The 8945-nt window shown below is 34.8% G+C and overlaps 2 pseudogenes; both read left to right on the top strand.

The window, feature by feature from the left end:
• Positions 1-275: 275 nt before the first annotated feature.
• LOC120161933 lies at positions 276-5617 on the top strand (annotated as a pseudogene).
• Positions 5618-6844: 1227 nt separating this feature from the next.
• LOC120161934 lies at positions 6845-7835 on the top strand (annotated as a pseudogene).
• Positions 7836-8945: the final 1110 nt, after the last annotated feature.

Here is an 8945-nt window from a genome sequence, read left to right as displayed (position 1 = left end):
TCACTAAAAAATAACCTTAAATTAATGTTTTCCACATTGAAATAAGTATGAACACTTATATATATATATGTATCGATACTTACCGATAACCAAAGTTTACCGATTACCAAATACCAAATTTTTTAATAGATTTTCATATTTTCTACTTAAAACATTATTAATCTGTCAACATAATAAATAACGCTCAATCAAATTTATTAAATATCTTTTAATATGTCCGATAATATTATATTTTAACAGTATATTAGTCGCATTTCCTCGACAATCCCGAGCGAGAGAGAGGGGTCCCGTTCAAATTTAACAGAAAAAAAAAAAAAAAAATTAAAATGCACAAAATTCCCAAATCTAATTTCTGAATGGAAACCCTAACTCACTCCCGAATCCCTGTGTTCGGATCCCTCGGTTCCTCCCACTTTCAGATCCTCCGTTTCTCCCTCTTCTTCGCCGGCGGCTGAAACCCTCTTACGCTACCTCTTGAATTTAAGTTATATTGCTTTCCCTTTCATTTCTGTTGTGTTATATATATATAGATGGGGAATCCGTTAATTTTACGGAAAATGGAGAGATAGAGACAAGAGAGGGGAATAGGTTTTAGAGAGAAAGAGATGGAGAATGGGGAAGGCTTAGATGGAGGAGGAGTAGGGTCGATCGTGTGGGTACGCAGGAGGAACGGATCGTGGTGGCCGGGGAAGATACTGGGACCGGAAGAATTGCCGGCATCACACCTTGCGTCTCCAAGGACCGGAACTCCAGTCAAACTTCTTGGCAGAGAGGATGCCAGCGTGTATGTCTTATTTTGTTTTTATTTTCTTTTTTTGTAAGTTCTGTACTTCTGTTGGCTTAAAACTTTAGCATTGCCTAAAGAAATTTTACAAGTGGTTTTAATGGAAAAAGTAGAAGTTAGTCTTGATGTTTATACCCCAGGGTACTAGGCATGAAGGATATTGTGATTTAAGGTCAAGTTAGGAGAGTTTAGAACGATCCAAGCCGGGATGTTTAGAGTCTTATGAACTCAACCTGTGGCCATTTAAGGTATAACTGATCTTTAAATGAAAGGTGAGAAAGACTAGAAATGTATGATATGAAGGACAGATGAAGTATTTTGATGACGCACGGTGATATGGAACTCAGTTTTGATTTGTTTTTGGTTTACATAGAAAGTTGTGGCTGATTGATAATTTACTCCAGAGGGAAGTTGTGAATGATTGATGGTTCACTCCCTTTTACTCTGCAAAAGGTTTTTTGTGATAATCTAAAATATAGATAGTTGTAGGCTTGTAGCTCCATCTTGCATGGTTTCTAGCGTTTGAATTATGTAGATCTGTATTTCCATCTGATTTTCGAAGTCATCTCATTCTGTAAAATGATGTGGAAATGCGCAAGGAGGCATATAACACTTAGAGATTGGATTACCATCATTTTGCAACTATTTTTCTGTGGTCATTTTAATTGGATCAAATTCATGGGACCTTTTCTTTATTGCTTCCGTTTTGTGTATTTTGTAGTGTTTGCTTTTCTATGTACCACAGGTGGAATTCTTGAATTCTAGAAGTTGAATTTCAGTTATTACATTGCCACATGCCATAGTAAGTTTTGTATTAGTTTTTTTTTTCTCTTTTAATTCTATAAGGAGTATGTGTTTTCTTGCTAACCTTACTGGTGAATTCTAAAACCTCCACGGCTCCACCTGCGGTGGATGGGATGATTTTCCCTTTGTTCGAAGTTATGGTTCAAAAGCACATTTTTTACTGTTCTTTTCTGCCATACTTTGATTATAATATTTATGACAGAATCTGTTGTCTGTTTTCACTTAATTTCTGCTAGTAAGATAAATTTTCTTTTTTCTGCCTTCTCAGTGATTGGTACAATTTAGAAAAGTCTAAGCGTGTGAAAACATTCCGATGTGGGGAGTTTGATGATTGCATTGAAAGGGCAGAATCCTCACAAGGTATGCCACCCAAGAAAAGAGAGAAATATGCTCGACGGGAAGACGCTATCCTCCATGCACTTGAACTTGAGAAGGAAATATTTAGAAAACAAGGAAAATTGGACACACCTTCTAATGCAAGATGTAAATCATCTGGTTCTGCTAAGAAGGATTCTTGTGGTTCAGATATTAGTAATGGAAAACCTAACAAAAAATCAAATCAATCCAGGAGTCAAGAAACTTCCATCAAGGGCGAGACAGTGAGCAGCCCAGTACACTTGCGAAAATATAAAGCCAGAAGCCAGCCAACTTCAGAAAATGATCATGCTGAAATCATACCTCGGATGAGAAGATTGCTGCACTCAGGGCTCAAGCCTGCATATGCGAAACAAAAGGTTACATCTTTGGGTGCTTTGGATGTTGATGATACTCCATCTCCTTCAACAAGGGTTTCCAGCATGGGAAGACTTACTTGCATCAATGGTAAAATCTGATTTAGATTACATGAGGGCTTATTGAGGAATTTTTGGCCAAGAGATATGATTGGAGGCACCCTTTTGTTCAAGTATAGCAGAGTAGTGCAAAATTAGGAGTCCTGCATTTTCTTCTACCCGACTTCAGTTCTGTTTCTACTTTTATTTCAGGAGGAGAGCGACTGGGAGGTATTCTCCGAGCAAAGAGGAGCAGATGCATGTACTTGCCACCCGAGTCATTTGATGCCTTGAATTATAAAGAAATTCCTCAAAATGAGATTGATATGCCACCTTCCCATTTTTTGAAATGTGATTCTTATCCTTTTCTTAGGCTTTCAAATGAACATGATGCTAGTGAGTTATTGGAAGATGTTGAATCTGGCTCTTCGGAATCAACTTCCTCTGAATCTGAGTCAGAGTCTGATTCTTCTGAGGCTGAACCAGATATGGATGAGGATATCAATTCACACTCAGGTCAATTTTTCTTATTCTTAATTCTGTTTCTTGCATCATTTTTGGAATATTATCTTATACCATGCCATTATGTTCTACATTTAGGATTGTGCATATTCTGCGGTTATGCATTCATGCTTTTTGCTGTTCCTTGATTTATGTTTGAAAACCTTATGTTTCACATACTGTTCTCTGTACATTCGTGGTATATTGAACATACTATTCAAGACAGATTTCCTTCACAAATTATTGATTCTGGTACAATTTTGATTTTGTTTGCAGTATACCAAGTTATGTTCTTTGAGTCCTAAGATTTTGTGGATTTATATGGTGTCAAAGAACAGCCTGGGATAAAAAGCTGCATTATGGTTCTGTTTTCTGGTCTAGTATGTTAAGGCACATATGATTCATACTTCCTTCTGACTGAGGGGATAGGGAATGTTGTCTAGGAAAAACCTTTATTAAAAATGTACTGTGTTTCAGTTTGCTGGTCTATTCCTTTAAGGTGTATATAATTTCATGTTTCCTTATGACCTGCTTATTTTATCTGCTGATATAACTTGGGTACATTGGTCGACTGATTTTGGAAAGGTTTTCCTAGATTAATGCCTTGTATTATTATAAATATGTTGCTGAATAAGTTAATGAAAGCGAAACAATAAAGATCAAAATAATTAGATGGTTAGTGGGAAAGGGGAAAAAAGAAAGAGAATCATTGGTTAAGTAATATTTGAACTTCTTTATATATAAAAAATTTGCACATGGTGTAGATTGTAGTTTAAAAATTATAAGGATTGTGGAGTGAATTGGTCAAGTTTCATGGTTGGAAACTAATGTTGACTTGCTAGATATGGAATTAAAAATTCTCCTTGATTCTTGAATACCATATTGCAATGGCAGAGCTAAGTTACATTGAAGTGGGAGGCCAACATAAAGCACTTACTGTGAGATTAACAAATTTGGGGGCCCATATAGATAGATGAATTTGACCTAATTTGCAATGGAGTAGTGTAGGAATTGGAGAACATTCGGGAGTCCCCCAAATGGCCTCCTAGCCCTAACTACATGCCACCTCGACCACTTTGATCATGTGGTTTGATTATTGTCAGTAAGCATTGCCTAACTGTTGATTTCCATTTATTATTCTCTTATTATTTTTTTATTCTCTATTCAGGTGCTACTGTAAGTATGGATCCTCAATTGGGTGCCTTTCAAAGGCTTGACACTCTAGGAGGTGGAAGCATGAGCCAGGGGGAGTCTGATGAGTCATCTCTTTCTGGTGAAATGTCTCACTTTTATCCTCGTGATCCTCTTCCAGTGAATGAAGCAGTCTCCAAATGGCAGCTTAAAGGGAAAAGGAACGTACGGAATCTGGTAAAAAGATCCATAGATGCAGCAGAGATAAGAGGTTATGATGGATCTGCTCGTGGGTTATATCCTCAAGAAAGGAGAGTAACTTTCAGAAAAAGGCTGTTAGGTCAGAGTTATCATAGAAATCATGACTTTGACGATGATGTTGATTTGGCTGGTTTGAGTGCGAACGATTTCGGAGCCCAAATGTTTGGTTTTGATGGTACAGGATCTTTATACATGCCGAGGGATTTCTCCAGAAGTAGAAATAGTTTCAATCGTAGCATTCGTGATTGGGAAGACATGCCATGAGAAAACCATGCTGCTGTGAAAAGAGAGTGGGAGAATAAAGTGTGGTATTTTGATCCAAAATTTTATACCTATGGTAATTTTGGTGGAAAAAAAAGATTTATGTTGATAGATGTGGATTTGAAAGTCCAAGCAGGCTATCAGAAAGAACCTGTACCTATAGTTTCATCAATGAGCAAGTTGGATGGGAAGGCAATAATAGGGCATCCAATCAAATTGAAGCTCTAGACGACAATTCAACTGAGACTCTTCTCTCCACTAATGGTTATTTCAGTAATGGACTAATGAACCATGGACACAGTTCTCTTCCGCCAGCATGGAGGACTGCCAAGAGGACAAATTTTAGGGTCCCACGTCCACACCAACCATTTGCATTGAGTAGTTATGAAGCTGCTGAATATCATTCCTTGGATCATGAACGGGAACCGCCTTTTAAGAGGTACAATGTTGGAAGTTCCAATTATAACACAGGCCTGGTACAAACGAGCATCTCTCATGTTCCAGGCTCTCCTACAGACAGGCAGTTACAAAGAAAGTTGCCAAAGAAAGTAAGCTTATTTTCTAGCCAGAAAACGAGAACATTGTCATCAATTGGTATAGATCATGATTTTAGTTCTAAGCCTACACTTGATAGCGCAAACTGTCAAATGGATGGATTAATCAAACCAGAGTCATCTCAACCCACAACAGTGGCCTGCATACCTGTCAAACTAGTATTCAGTAGGTTACTTGAAAAGATCAATAGGCCACTATCAAAAGCAGCTGTTAAAGTGATTCTCTCCACCAGTAATGCAGTAAGAGATTCATCGTAGATCACACTGTTCATTGATACAACGAAAAATTTAAAACTGTCGGCAAAATAAGCATTGTTACTTTCCTCTTTTCTGACAAAAAGCATTCCCGCCAACGGTATCTTGTCAGCACCTTCGAGGTAAGGGGCTTGTTTTCTTTCTTATAATTAGATCAACCAGGTAATGAACATAGAAACTAAGCTTTATACGATGAGCAGTGTTTTCAGGCTTTGGACATCTGTTTCCGAGGAATCAATGGAAGAAAAGTGATGTCAGGTGGCAAACAGGTAATTGGAAATCATAGTACACAAGTTGGTCTTTTAGAATTTTTCGGGCCAACATATTCTATCATTTTAAAATATCATTGTAAAGTTCTTGATTTTGGGTTCTTGTTTAAGCAGTTAGGAACTGGATGGTTAGTTTTACCCTATGTTACCCAGACTCGGAGGTAAGGATCCAAAATTGGTACGTGTCTGTTACAAATATATTCGAATTCGTTTATAGTTTATTTTGTCTCATATATTTCAAAGTCCGAATATGTGTTTAACATAGGTGTCCCGATGCTGTAGGAAAATTGAAGAGCTCGGGTAGCATAGGTTTTATCAGTGCAAGTAGTTTTTGCTTATGATGTGGATTACTAGTAACAGGACAGAAGAATGATAGAAGTTGTAGATTGTTATTTTACCCGTCTTCTCATTTGATTAGCACATTTCTTTGTATCGTAACATACTTCAACTGTTAGGGAGTAGACTTATATATATCATACATTCAATTGTGGTAGGCTTAAGGAATATATATATATATATATATCAATTTTGGTAGGCTCGAAATCTTATATATATATATCATACATTCAATTGTGGTAGGCTTGAAATATTATATATATCATACATCAATGGATATTATATTTTATTATTTGGTTTCTCTTATTGACTAATGAACTTTACATTTAGGACAACATTATATGTGTATACTAATAATTATTATTATAAAGAACAACGTCAATTATATGACATTTTTTATCAATTATTTTTATGCGAATAACTGTTGATTGTTGAGTAGATTTTGCACATACATTTTTATTTGCCAACTTTATGGAACGGGTAGGTTAAATCTTGTAATGGTAATAATAATCAAATCAAATCATATATAATATATAATTTAAAACCTTAACCTTAATAATATATAATTAGCTGGTTTCTCACACGGAATGCAAATTAGTCATAGGAAAATCTTATAGAGGATTCTCCTCAACGAGAGAAACAAAAAAAAGTCATCATGTAGAATTTAGTATAATAAATTTACTATAATAAGATACAGCTGTCGTCATTTTCTGTGGGGAAGAAACAAGAAAGCAACTTAATATATCCTTTTATTGTAAAAAAAAAAGTGCAATATATCCTTTTGAATTTGAACGAGACTTCATCTTATTATATTTGCTTACATTACCTTCTGAATTTTGGCCTTTAACATACTCAAATTATTTGGGTGTTGATCAAAGGCATCATTTGGGTTAGTATGTCGGTTTTTTACAGCTAACATGCATGTTTTAAACCCTAAACTATGTTTCTAGGGTGTGTATTGTCAGCAAACTATTAAAGAAAGCCTAAATTAATGTTGGTTAATGATCTCTCAGGATATCTTCGGTGGAGGGGGCGAAACGTCATCGACTTCCGTCGAATGGGCCATGTCGGAAATGGTGAGAAATCTGAGGGTGCTAAAAAAGGCACAAAACGAAGACAAGTGTGCCATGGAAAAGGAGATGTAGATGAAGCAAGACTTAAAGAATTAAAATACTTATCATTAGTCATCAAAGAAACCTTCAGGTTACACCCTCCATTTCCTCTATTACTTCCACGGGAGAGTCGAGTGGATTGTGAAGTCAACGGCTACCAAGTTCCTTGCAAGACTAAAATCATAATCAATGCATGGGCTATAGCAAGAGACCCCAAGCACTGGAATGAGCCTGAAACATTTTATCCGGAACGGTTCCTGAATAATTCCATTGATTTCAAAGGAACAGATTTGGAGTTTATCCCATTCGGTGCAGGAAGAAGAATGTGTCCAGGAATATCATTTGCGCTTCCTAATGTCGAGCTGCCTCTGGCAAAATTGCTTTTCCATTTTGATTGGGAGCATCCCAGTGGAATGAACCATCAAAATCTGGACATGACTGAAATCTTCGGTGTGACTATGAGAAGAAAAGATGATCTAATCCTGATCCCAACCCCGTTTATCTGCTAAATTACAGCCTTCTCCTGTTCATGTATTGTATAAATAAACATGTTTTCATTTTCAGAATCAAATTCCAAGAAGAATATGTTTTAGGTTGCAGAAGCATTTTGTTGCAAGTAGGTTACTTGTCTGTCAAGTTTTATTTCCTTAAACAAAATTGTTAGTACAAGCTAACAAGCTATGACGGAGTAGTTCACCAAACATTACGTATATATGGGCCAGCCATGTCATGTGTATATATCAATGTATGCGCATTTACAAGTTGTGATTACATGGACATGAAAGTTAAATTTTTTATTTTTGACTAATTAATAGATGGATGGTGAAATGTTTTGAAATGTTATAGATTATAAATATGATTTTTCTAGGTATGAAAATGAAACTCTAATAAAAGATGATGGACTAAGTAAATTTTATCATGATTTAAGAGTAAAATTGAATAAAATAATAAAAGAAAATGATAAAATTATCATAAATATAACATTTTGGGGAAAATGTTGTATTACTCAAAAAATAAACAATTCCCTTAAAGATAAATGATATGTAAGCTATAGTATCACCAAATAGAATACAATTCCAATGATGTTTTCCTTCATCAAGATTCTCTTAAGACTTTCTTTGGGACCATTGAAGCTCTACAATCAAAATTTTGAATCATTCAATTAAATGATTCTTTATTCAAATCAATCAAAGATAAATTACATACAACGATTCAATTTTTAAGATATACACAACGAATATAATACAAAGAAAAAAGAGAGTTTTGTACGTAAATCCTTTTGATTACTGATGATCTGCCACTACTTCGCCTCCTATTGGACAGCGGCTGTTCTAATCCAACAAGGAAGCAGCAAGCCTTTTATGTTTTGAACATCATACATTGAATTTAGGTACTCACTACCACCATATACGTATCGTTTTGCCTCTTAATATTAGTATCCGTATGCTTTAGTATAATTCATTTGACGGATAAATCTCAAATTTATATGTAAATTTTGATTCTAATTTTAATTCATTTATATAGCATTAATATCATTATTTATATGATATTCTATAGTTAAATCATATAATTTTTTTTATAGACGTATCATTTTATTGAACTAAAATACAAATAAATGAGTTTAAATTATTTTCACATGGATAAAAAAGTTGTTTTTTTTTCAATTAATTTAATTGAGACACAATAAAGAGTATTAATTATCATATACCAATTGGATTACATATTTCATCTTAAAAGACTCTTTTAATTGAGACTAATTTATATAAATAATTTTCAAATCTGCATTAATCCGATGTAGTTGGGATTAAAATTATAATAATATAATTAGTAGAGTTATTATTTCATGCACTCACAATAGAAAAATATTATACAAATATATCAATTTAAATATAATTTAACATATTTAA

This window comes from Hibiscus syriacus, unplaced genomic scaffold, assembly GCF_006381635.1.
Source record: "Hibiscus syriacus cultivar Baekdansim isolate YM2019G1 unplaced genomic scaffold, ASM638163v2 tig00111402_pilon, whole genome shotgun sequence".
Lineage (NCBI taxonomy): Eukaryota > Viridiplantae > Streptophyta > Magnoliopsida > Malvales > Malvaceae > Hibiscus > Hibiscus syriacus.
The sequence above is the reverse complement of the archived record's forward strand: the minus strand, read 5'-3'. Positions and strand labels throughout refer to the sequence as shown.